The sequence below is a fragment of the Parasteatoda tepidariorum genome, chromosome 3 (assembly GCF_043381705.1).
Source record: "Parasteatoda tepidariorum isolate YZ-2023 chromosome 3, CAS_Ptep_4.0, whole genome shotgun sequence".
Classification (NCBI taxonomy): domain Eukaryota; kingdom Metazoa; phylum Arthropoda; class Arachnida; order Araneae; family Theridiidae; genus Parasteatoda; species Parasteatoda tepidariorum.
The window spans coordinates 9,075,508-9,088,030 of NC_092206.1; the positions used below are offsets into that span (position 1 = coordinate 9,075,508).

A 12,523-nucleotide genomic window follows, 5' to 3' on the forward strand; every position below is an offset into this window, starting at 1 on the left:
GTAACTAAATTCTCTCAAACTCTTTTTCTTCAAAATTCTTTTTCAAAATTTAGCTTGCATCATTCAGGGAACTCTTGTTGACTCAGTTAAAAATGAACACTCTTAAGTTGTTGAAATTACGTTTGCTGATAAATTCTATTTAGCAATAAAATAACGATATTAATTCTTGAAGCGGTGTGATTATTATTTTTGTCATCTAGCACAGATTTCAGTTTTTAAACATTCTAATTAATAGGAAAGCACTTTCATTAACCTTTTGCAAGAATGGAACAATAAATTATTCTTGTAATAGCGGTTAGGAAATAATTTTATTACTGTCTAGTACTGAGATCTAGATAATACATATTTGAGAACAGTAGGTTGCCTGCTCAAAATGTTAAGTGAGGATGACATTTCTTTGGCGATAATAGGGAAATAAATTTTGTGTCGTCGTGGTCAGAAAACGATTAATATTGGCATTGTCACCAGCTCCGGCGAATATTTGAGAGCTCTAGTTAGTCGAAAAAGGATCGACAATCTGATGGGCAATACATTCTATTTACATCAGGAAGGAAACAGATAAAACTTGTATTTGGGTGTTGCTGTAGACATTTCAAAACTTCGAGAATTCCCCCAAATTAAAAGTCTCGTTATAAGCATACTATTTTTGTTTCTTTAATGTCATATTAACTGTGATTTGAAAATTTTTATTTTATTTTATATCCGTCGTTGAACAGCCGACCCAATATTTGGGTTAACGACCACTAATGTCCAACTCCGCAGCCCTGTAATTTTGAACCCAATCCAGAGGACAAGGAACTCCTGGATTAAGTATTTGGCGAAATTTGCCGGTGAGGAGGGCTTTTTGATGGAACTTACCCGCATTGGCGTTACATGAAAAGGAAAACCACGAAAACCTCCCACGGTTAGCCTGACGGCAAAACCCATGATCCGTCTACCACTGAGGATATTTTACGTCAACACTGCGGTTGGTGCGAGCCTGGTGTGGAATTCGTATCTACCAGTCATGGCTGCGATCCGGACCCGGTTCACCTCATTGGAAGACAAACGCTCTATCCCCTGAGCCACCACGGGAAGATTTGAAAAATTGTGTTGAAAGCGAACTTATCATAATGTATGCCATACTCGCTATTTCGAGCTTTTTTTTGTATTCTCACCTATATTTAATATGAGTATCACTAATTTATGCAAAAATATTTCATACAAATATGATTTGGCGCGAGTTAATTTAGATTTGCGACAAACTTCACCGAGCTGTAAGCTATATCATTCCAATAAACTTAATTTTTTTTAAGGTTTAAAAAATTATGACATAAAAGATAGCGTGCTGTTTTTTGTATGCTCTACTTAAAGTGCTTTAAAACACCATTTCTTTATTATTTTGTTGTCTTTGAATCCGGAAGAAGGCGATGGTTTTGAGGAATTGTTCATTTCTCAAAAAGACTACTTTTAATGACGACACTGATTCCCCCCCCCCAATAAGAAAGTAATGACGTCGCTTGAAATTATTTGTCAAACGTATTAAAGAAGACAATAAATGCTACTCTGTTTCGACTAATGGCCGATTTCATGAAACTGAATTGTTGGGCGAACTGAACAATAGGATTAGCTGTGAGTAAAAGGCAATTTTGTCAGATATTGAACAATTGAATTTTATATGACAGAGGAAATTATTAAAAGGAAACAAAATCGTCGCCAAAATATAACATTTTATTCCTCTCTGTTATTTACAAGGGATTTGCTATTGTATTATTCTTCAGAAGAAAAAAAGGAAGTGACAATTCACTTGACAATAGGGAACATTTACAATTCATCTTTTGAACTAAAAAGGATATTTTAATAATGTGTTAAGACTACGGGATTTATTAGTTGGCAAGAAAGGTTTTATTGTAAAATATGCGTTAAATTATGCTAATGACTATAACTTGCAACTTCCATATGACCCTATCTCCACTTAATTTTTTGAATTGTTATTGCTTTGCGATTTTTGTGAAAAGGTAGGCTGCATTATTTTCGTAGGATTTGCATTTCCAATTTCTTTTTAACTGTCCTACAAAAGTAAATTATGTCTATATATATTACTATATAATGATGATATACCACAGATATATTAGGTTGGCAGCGTGGTAAAAAATTCTGATTTTCTTAAGATTTATACTACTTGGGAAATGCATGGGTTAAAATAGGTGGCCTTAAAAGCCACTTCTATCTTTCTCACCGTATTAAATAATTTAAAAAGCTAAAAAGAAATGTTATTCGTAAACTGATAAAAAGATTTTTCCACAAACGGCACACTTTTTGCATGTAAGTCTGAGTATGTAAAAGTTAGTGTACATCTAATAGTAACCAATATTTGCTTAACAGTGAATTATTAAGCGATAATCTAATAGTTAGTCGAATGAAGGATTAATTTAGATAATCCCAAAATTCCTTCCACCCCTGTGATATCCTGGAATTCTGATGTATTCGTATGAACGCCGATTTTGAGCATAAGTTAATCGCCACCTTTCCATACGGCGCGGAAATGCATTTTAACCTGATTTGCCCCTCTCGGTCACTGCAGTTTTTATAGTTTTGTTCTTGCACCTTTTATTTGTATTTAGTCCCACAGTAGACTGATCGTTAAGACACGGTTCCCATCAGATCACCGAAGTCAAGCATCTCTCGCTGCGGTCAGTGCGCGGGCGGGTGACCACTTGGATCAGTCTGCGTAGGGATCGAGGGTGTGCGGTATGTGTCCTCGTCAAACTGTTCCACCGTAAAGTGCTCGACTTCGCGTGCAGGTCGTTGGGCTACCGAAGCAGGGGTGCCATCNCTGCAGAGGATCAAAATTGTGATGGCATGTCTTCAGATCATCCTCAGGGATGTTTCCCAGACCGTCGTCAATAGTCCGCTGTGCAGCTCTAGTGCGACGTAAATGAACTACTACTACTACTACTATTTATTTTTAATTTTCTGTTTCACTCTCGGCTAACGCGGTTTTTCTAGTTTTGTTTTTCGCCTTTATTTTTCATTTTTCGGTGGCAACTTAACGTATTCTCTTATAAGCCAATTTTGTTACCCTCGTTTCCGCCTGACGATTCTTGAGAATATAAGTCAACATGTTTCGATTCTCGAAACATTACTATCTTCGTATTTTTTTGAAGCAAATGAAGAATTATATCAAGTGAATTCAATAGTAAGTGATTTATATAGTTTGTTTAATAGTAAGTATAAAAGTACAAATTTAGGTTTTATAGCCTGTAAACAAAAGCAAACAGTTAGATAAATAGCTCAAACATTAAAATAAAAATGAATGATTCGAGAAGCATAAAATTCTGAATCATTACTAAGCAGTCTGTAATTACTTAATATAGCTTTTGATTTTTTTTACCAAGTCAAGAATTAATATTAGGATTATAGTTCTTGAAGATAATTAACAAACTTCAGGTATACATCAGTTAATCTTGAAAAATATTTTCATTATATTATGTTCACTGTAAAAACTATTCGTTCAAAATTATGTGGTTAAACAAATTTACAGTAATATCCGACTGGCAAATCGTGCAAATTTGGAAAATTGCTTTTTCTATAATTTAGTGCAATTTGAGCAATCTGGTTTTTAAGGATTTCTGAAGGCAATATAATAATTATTTTCATTAAAAAAAATTATCTTCCCTCTGGCGTTACAATGGCGTGTGCTGAGCTAAGACATTATTGCCCAAATATTACGTGAATGTATTCTGAGTAACACGCAAACCCAACTCAAATTTTTTAAAAAAATCTATATTTTTTAAAATTAGGTTTCCCTCATTTCAATATCTGTTTTTTATTTTTTATTTACTGCTACTCCGTTACCGAACTTTGAAAACAAATATCGACTGATGAATATCTTAAATCCTTTAATTCTGTTTTTAAATTGAGTTTTTTTCACGATTACATAAAAAATGCATATATATCAAATTTAAAGAAAAGAGAAGAAAATTTTAACACTTGTTAATTATTTTGTTTCTAGGATCAAAATTCTAAAAAGAAAAAAAAAAATTTCCCCAATAATGTAAGCGAGGCGGTTTTGGGTCCTCAGTTATACATTTTCTCAAAGGCACCACAGAAAGTGAATATTTATATGTTTAACAAGTGATTTTGAGTAAGTGTTAATAAAATTATAGTGAAGTTTTTTAATTTTGTTCGAAGTAAAAAGGAATAATAAAATTAAAATCAGTAAATATCAGGAAGTTATTTGCCGAGCATAATTGTATGAATAACACAAGATAAGTTTGTAGAAGACTTAAAGTATGATGAATGCAACTCAAACACGTGGATGCATAAAAGAATGAAAAACTATTGTTCTTAGTACTTCCTTAAAAACTCTTCTTTAGAACATCCCCTGAAAAGAAAGAAAATTTACTACAATGGAACAAGTAAAACAAAATAGACATTTTGTACCATCCTTTACACGATTCAAATAATATTGGAACAATCGTAAGTTAAGCCTAAAATAAGTTTCGATTTCATTTTTAGATTTTTGTCTTACTACAACAAACTTTTACCTCATTGAAACTGATTTGGTAACATTGCCGGGAGGAAGTAGTAGAAAACAAAAGAGTACTTAAAATAATCTCAAAATCAGATATCGATATGTACCATTTATGCAATATTTCCGCTTATCTTGTTGAAGCGTAAGTTGCTGATGTCTGTGGACCGTATCGACTGGGTTAGAGAGTAGAAAATGAAAACTAAAACGAGAAGTTAACTGTTTCATTTAATTCATACGGGTTATGTATATTCTGATTCCTAACATGTGGTGATTTTGTTTTCTTCACCCGAAAATGATATAGAAGTTTTAATAATAATTTAACACTAAAATCTTTGTAAACTTGATTGAAACTTTATTTATTTTTCAGTTTGTTTCACGTTTATTATAAATTCTAGGTTTTCGCCTTAGCTTAGGTTTAAAATAGATTACGCCTTAGTTCCCCGTGACAGAATTGCGGCGACAAGGCGAAATTGTTGCAGAACATTAGAGTTTTTGCAGAAAGATTTTTCCTTTTAGAAAAGGAAAAATTTTGGTTCTCCTTTTCTGCATAATTATTTTTTGGTTCTCCTTATCTGCATAATTAACTAGAATTTCAAATTAGTTATATAAAGTAAAAAAATTCAGATATCGCGAAGGTTTAAAAGATAGTTCGCTCTAGAAATTATGAACTTTCTTTCATTATTTTTTTCTTTTCAGAACAAAATATTTTGCATTCACTTATTTGAGAATCTCTTTTTTAAAGAGTCCTATTCGTGATCTATATTTTGAGAGTTAATGCACGGGTTTTGCGATTTTTAATTTATGTACGAATTTTAGTTTGTTACCGTTTAATTTATTTACGAATATTAATTTGTGTAATTATTTAGGAAATTCGAAAGCGGAAATAATTAGTGCATTTTTCCTCTTACAAAATGCGAGAATGTCGCCTATTTTATTAGAATTAAAAAAAAAAATTATTTTTACAATTAAAATTTTTTATATATTTTTATTCTATACTTTCTTCTGTAAACACAACGTTTCTGTTACTTTAAATAAGTAATTGTTATAATTAAAAATATCCTAATACTATTAGTGCTAGGGAAATTTGTCGCAGAAAACCCGAAAAAATTGGGGCCTTAGTTTAATTTTAAAATAGCTTTTAGAATAAGTAAAAAATTTGGTTCCATGAAATCAATTGAATTTTTTTTTATTGGTACACTGAGAAGATTTTATAGATACATTGGACAGTAACTAATTTATTTAATCTGAACTAAATTCTAAAAAAATACATTAATTCCATGAAATTAATAACGGGATAAGAAGATGGCCAATACACAGTTCACAGGCAGCCCATTATTTTTTCCTGATCCACGCCAACACAAACATGGGTTTCGATTACTGATTTTAATACCGCGATGTATTGTCAAGAAAAAACGATATTTAACAATATATCATGTAATTTTTTTACGAATTCAACTCCTTTATACTATTTCTTTTATTGTTCATTAATTTCGTTTCGCAAATAAAAGTTTTCAACACTCACGATATTATCGTTATCAGTATAATGTATAAAATACGAGATTTTATCTTTTTGATACCGATAATATTTGTGGTATTATCGTGCTCGATAATTATAGCTATATTATTGGCGGCCTATGTAAACTAAAATCTGTCGTCTTCTCTACGTGTTGGCGAACTATGCTTGTCCCCTGTACCCCCTTGCCGTCAGGCTAACCGTGGGAGGTCTTCGTGGTTTTCCTATCTGTGTAACGCAAATGCGGATTAGTTCCATTTACAAGGTAAAATTTCTCCTAGTACTTGATCCAAGAGTTCCCTTGTCCTCTGGATTGGGTTCAAAATCACAAGGAGTTGAACATCAGTTGTCGTAAACCCAAAAGATTGGGTCGGCTATTCAACGACGGTTATAAAATAAAATAAAATTTTGCATTTGAGGTAAGGCTCCACATATTGTCAAACCATAAAATAAAACAATTTTAATGAGAAACGATGTTTCACTGTTTACATTTTTTAAACTTAATGTTTCAAACATCCACTTAAATTTCATCTATAAATCTTCCTTCTATAAGGTTCTTCAATTGTTTTTCCTAAATATATTTTGTAAGTAGTACACTTTCATCTGTTATTAAATAGTTTTACTTATTACTTACATAACTTACTTCTTTTTAAAACTTGGCTAATGTTAAATTAAAAATATTTCGGCACTTATTAAAAAAATAAACGGTATGATTAATTCAAAAATAAACTTAAAGTCTCAATTTTATCATCCACTTTTAAAATTAAAATTTAAATTCTGAACTGAAAATATTTTTTAAAAAGCTTTATACCAATAATTTATATTTTTATTTTTCAATCCGAATATAAATTCAGTTCTGAAAATATATATTAAAAAGAATTCTTATTAAAGAATTCTTTCTTATTGCGAGCTTCAAGAAACCATTTATTTCTTCCATATAATAAAAAAAAATAATACTCTATCATTGCACCAAAGACAAGTAAGTGCTTATGAAATTTTAATAAAAGGAAGTGGAAAAAAATTAGTGATCGCTTGTTTCGAATTCATTGCCGTATTTTTGCATTTCATTAGAATTTTTGAGTAACAGATGTCTCATTAACTTAATGAACGTGTTACTGTAACATTCAAAACATGGCACACAAAATTGTGTTTACAAACGAAAGGTTTTTGATTGGATTATAATAATGTACCAGCCATAAGCAAATGACTGATAAAGTAAACAAATTGTTTGACAATTGGTTTCCTTACGTTTACCAAAACGGTATTTTACAGGAAGTAACGCTTAACCTCATCCGCTAATGGGACGCAATTTTTTTGAGTCGGAAATCGTTTGACAATTAACCTTCCAGAACTGAAAACACAAATTTAGAACACAAAAATGCAAATTTGATTTTAACTTAGTAAATATTAAATCATAATTGAGAGGATTTTTCTTTCCTTTCTAAAGATAAATTTGTGTACCTATATTTATGGTTAACAATGATCTAAAACAAATAAATAAATAAAATGAAAAAAGAACGATATTTTAATTTATAAGACTCAAATTTTTTTTTCTTCTTTTGAATGATTTCGGATTGAGCTATTCGACGGATTAAGTGTTTTGACGCTCGTTCTTTATTTGGAAATTAATACCGTACTGCTCATTTTATTTTAGGCAGGATAGAAATCTAATATTACTCTAATCGAAAATTTATATTTTTGTAAACATCGTTCTATCTCTATAATGACTGTTTTTGGACATTTTTACGCCCTATCTCTATACAAAGATGACTCTATGTTTCAGTCATCTTTAGAAAATGCTAAATTTGTGTGTTTTTTTTAAAGGTATTGTTTTAATTCCTAATTTTTCGCGTTTTGAAAAACTTCACGTACTCAAAATAAATTATTTTTAAGATATGCAATAATTTTAACAAATTTATACACATTTCGATTTCCCCCAAAATTCAAATAAAGCATTTTTAAACTAAGCATAATTCTTTTTAAAAAAAATTATATGATAAAAAGTTGTAATCCACAAATAATAAAATAATTTTCGAAACCATGGAAGTTAATTAAATAAACATAAGGTATAACAAATGAAAAAAAAATTGATAGGTATGAATTATTTTGTCAAACTAAACAGTCATTAAAACATCTTTCAATGCCCAGGTACCTAAAAATGTAGAAAAGTAAATTTCGGTTGCCTTTTTAAGATTTTTCTGGTAATAAACTATTCAAATTATTGGTGTTTTTGCATGATAATCTCTATTTGTAGAAGAAAAAGTAATGCACTCATTATACAATAAAATAGATTTATTTTAAATAATATATAAGGAAATGTTTATAGTTAATTCTTATTAAATGTTTATTGTTTATTCTTATTTTTTTTAATGCAATTTATAAAAAGTTAGATTTTTAAGGGCCCCCTGAGTGCCTGGGGCTCCTGGCAGTGCCCGGATGTGCCCATGCGTAAAGACGGTACTACCCAAAATGGCGATCGCGAATGACCGATAAATACCTTGCTTTTCAAGATACTTAACTGTTTTCGAATTATGGACTGAAGTACATCGATTTGAACGAAAATGTCATTCAGCGACTACCTACGATCTTGTAAAGGTAGAAAATCTTCTTTCCTTTTGTAGAAATGTAATAATCAACAAAAGACTGCCCGCCAAATTAGAGAAGATTGGGAACGTGGGCTTTGATTATGTCAGATGTTGGCGGCTGAATTTTTATTTATTTTTTTTTGCTTCTGTGATTGTAGTGGACGATAATTTTCGTTAAGCCTACTATTCTAATTCGTTTATTTTTTTATTCATAGAAGGTATCCTACACTCTTTTCTTTTTCATTTGTTCTTTTATGGCCGTGTAAAGATGACATTTTATTAAGCGTTAGACTTTCTTATGTTTTTTTTTTTAAATATTATTTTTATTTTATTACTTATTTTATAACTAGCCGCCAGCAGGTCCGCTTTTTTTTTCCTTCTTTAATAAGTGGAATTTCAAGTATTTCGAGTTGTAAAATCGTACAGTGAAAAATGAATACAATAAGTAAGCATTATTAACTCTAATTGTACAAGTGAGAGTGGATTTAATTTTTGTCTCTTACTAGTTCGTATGGCATCATGCAGGGCCCGACTTAACCTAATTGGGGCCCGGGGCAAAAACTTTTTTTAGGGGGGGGGGCACTGCTTCAGTAATGAAGAACCAAACTTTATGGAGGTATTTAAATTTTCACCTCATTGTACATATATAACAAGAAAATTGACTAGAACCTAAAATAGCTATAAAGTCCCACCCTCCAATGGTCAGACGAAATATCGTTCTGTCCATTTTATTGATTCTCTGTCCATCATTTCTGACTGTTATTTTCAGATTGTTAACTTCGACATCTAGCTGCGAAAAATTCCTGTCCTTGCTGACATTAGGGCGGAATTCAGCTAAATTTTAGCAATAATGATGGCTGCCTTAAGGCAATCAGAAGCCTGTATTTTTGTAAACGTATTTCCTTTTGCGATATATAAAAATACAGCTTTTGATTGTCCAAATTTGTCCTTCGTAATTGCGAGCTGAGAAAGCCATGAATTTGCGAAATATAGATTTTTTGTGTTCATACGATGGATTTGCTAGAAGAAGCTAACATAAAACTGACGGATTCTTTCACTGTACTGATATTTTGTTTAAAAAAAAGTTCATTAAAGAAGTAAACCTAAAATAAACTTTCTATTCGATTTTGGGGTCCCCTCTGATGTGTGGCCCAGGGCAACTGCCCCGTATGCCCCTGCCTTTGTCAGGCTCCGGTATCATGGTGAATTTGTTCTTAAAATGTTTTTAATACAACATCTATCGTTAAAAAAATGACAATTATTTTAAATGCGCATTTGACGAATAAAAAATCAAATTAGCACTTTTTCCAAAACCAAACTGTGGATTTATTTGCTTTTATTCATTGTACATGACAATGAATTTCCTTTGTAAGGATTTTTTCGTAATCTAGTAAGTGAGTATTAACGTTAAAAAGTTAAAATCAGTTTTTGCATTTATTTGATGCGTTTGAATGGTAATTAAAATGGACTTCCAAAACCAGTTTTATTGTACCAGAATTATTTTATTTTTTAAGCCTAGATCAAAGATTTTTGCAATTAAAAACTTTTGCTAACATTGCGTCCCATGGTTGAGACTCTTACATGTTCGTATAAATAAATCTAGAAATTAGTTTAAATGTGTATAGATAAATTATGTACGTTTGGGGCATCTATCTAACCTCTCATCTTCTACCTATCAGTTATAGCTTGCCAAGTGGCCGTGCGGTCAGGCTGGCTGACGGTGAAGCTAGTGGCTGCGTGCTCGAATCCTGCTGAGGGCATGGATGTTTCCCTCTCTGTGTGTTGTTCTCTATTGTGTGATATGTGAATGTGGCCCACCTTATAAGCTGATATTTGTGGCAGTACGGCGTGGGTAATGTTGCTCGCCTCTGTGACTTAGGTTCACAGGTGCCCACTGGGTAACGTTAAAAGAGTAACATTTCCGTCATCTTTTGAGGTGAAAAACGAAAGTTCAGTGCCTGCCGTTAAAAAATAAATAAATAAAATTTAAACAAAAAATAAACTTATTAGTTATAAGCACGCGTGTTGTCCTTATGTCAGTGACTGATTTTTCGAGTTGACATCCACACGAACCCTTGGCTAAGGTGTACAAATTTTAATATCACGATTGTAAAAAAATATGTCGCGATAATTTCCCCCTTTTTTTCCCCTTCTTTTTTTTTGATATTTTCACTTAAAGGAAAATAAGATAAAGTTTAAGAATTTAAAATTCGTGACCATAAAAGATGAGAACAATAAATTATCACAATCAGTAGTTGGTTTTAAAAGGTTTTAGAATTTAGAAATTTAAAAGTCTAGAAATTGAAGTGCCGCTAACGAATAAGATTAAGTATATTTATTTTTAACATTACCACTGACGATATATGTGTAACTTATGATAATACATAATATAACATATCTGATATATATAATCTTAATATATCTTATCGTAATATATGTATATATAACACAGCTTATATAACTGATGACGACATATATATAACTCATGTTAATCTGCATATTTGTTTTTAACACGTTTTACTTCTGCTATGAATTTAACTAACTTTTAAGGATATTAAATATTTTTCAGTGGTTTCGCCGGCTTATATATTTTTTTAAAAATATATTGTGAAAATATTGTTTCCATGGCAACGCACGTTTTGTTTTTAATTTTTTTCATCGATGAATTTTTTCACGTTTTCCATCAATAAAATATTTTATTTTCGATATTGTGCCCGAACGCCAAAAAGAGATGATTGTTTACAAACCACGACCTCTTTAAAATTTGAAAGCATGATCCTAATTTCCAAACAAGACTTTCAAACAGAATCGTAAATTAATACTATTAATACCACATTCGATAAACTGGTAAGGAACAAGACACACAGCGGGAGAAAATAAATTTTAAAAATAGATTTTTTCACCCCGGTCATAAATGATAGTTGTCAAAAACAATTTATTTTTGAATAACTAATTTTATTCTGCACAATCTTCCTGAAATAAGTAAGAAAACGATCGGTCTTCTTAAATTATGATTGTTTTTTAATACAAACCGGTTAATGTGGTTGGCACGTCTCGGTAATATTTTTGTTAAAAAAATATTTTTTAAATGCTGGAAATATTTCTTAGGCAGAAATCAACAAAATTACATTATTAATTGCATTTTGTAGTTTACAACTACTTTGTTACAATTGTAGTTAACTAAGACTACTTTTTTTATGTAGTGACTACTAACTAATTTGGAAATGTAGTGACATTTTAAAGAACTTTGTTCGAGAAATTAATTTACACTGCTGGCGAAATTAATTTATACATAATGTTCAAAATGGTTTTGAATAAAAAATTATCTTATATTAAACATACAGAATTATTTAGAAACATATAGAATTAACATATAGAATTAGCATATAGAATTAGCATATAGAATTAGCATATAGAATTAACATATAGAATTAACATGTAGAATTTACCATATTGAATTATTTACAAAATATGACTATTATTCGAGTTCTCAGTTCATTGGAAAAAATTAAAGCAGCGTTTGTTTTTATTTTAACAATTTCTAATGCCTTACAGCAGTGTTCCCCAACCTTTTTTTCACCGCGGACCTGTCAACGTTTGATAATTTTACCGCGGCCCGCTGGGGAGACGGGGGACGGACGTTGATTGTTTAAATTTTAGATTATTTTGATTTATTAATTTTTTTTAATTGTATTTAAACATGCCTTCAAAATAAAATACAGTTACTCCAAAAAATAAATATAAAGTGATTTAACATTAATTGACTAGAACGTTAAATCAATGAGAACCCTTAGCTTGTTTCTTTGCAATGAGACGGTTCCATCTGGGGGTAATCGGAGACAATGATAGATTACAAACATTGAAAAATTTATATCACTATACTATCTGGGGCCCCTTTTTTTAAATAGA

General features: G+C 30.9%; 1 protein-coding gene across 2 annotated transcripts in view; it reads left to right on the plus strand.

Moving 5' to 3' along the window:
• Positions 1-12,523, plus strand: part of LOC107448509 (Chitin deacetylase-like 5) — a 77,675-nt gene that overhangs the window by 21,375 nt on the left and 43,777 nt on the right. Inside the window, exon 1 of one of the 2 annotated variants that reach the window (XM_016063742.3) lies at positions 3,044-3,178. The exons of the other annotated variant lie outside the window; for it this stretch is intronic. The gene's annotated coding sequence lies outside the window, so the exon portion shown is untranslated. Of the gene's footprint in view, positions 1-3,043; positions 3,179-12,523 lie in introns of those variants that run through there. 2 annotated transcript variants of the gene reach the window in all.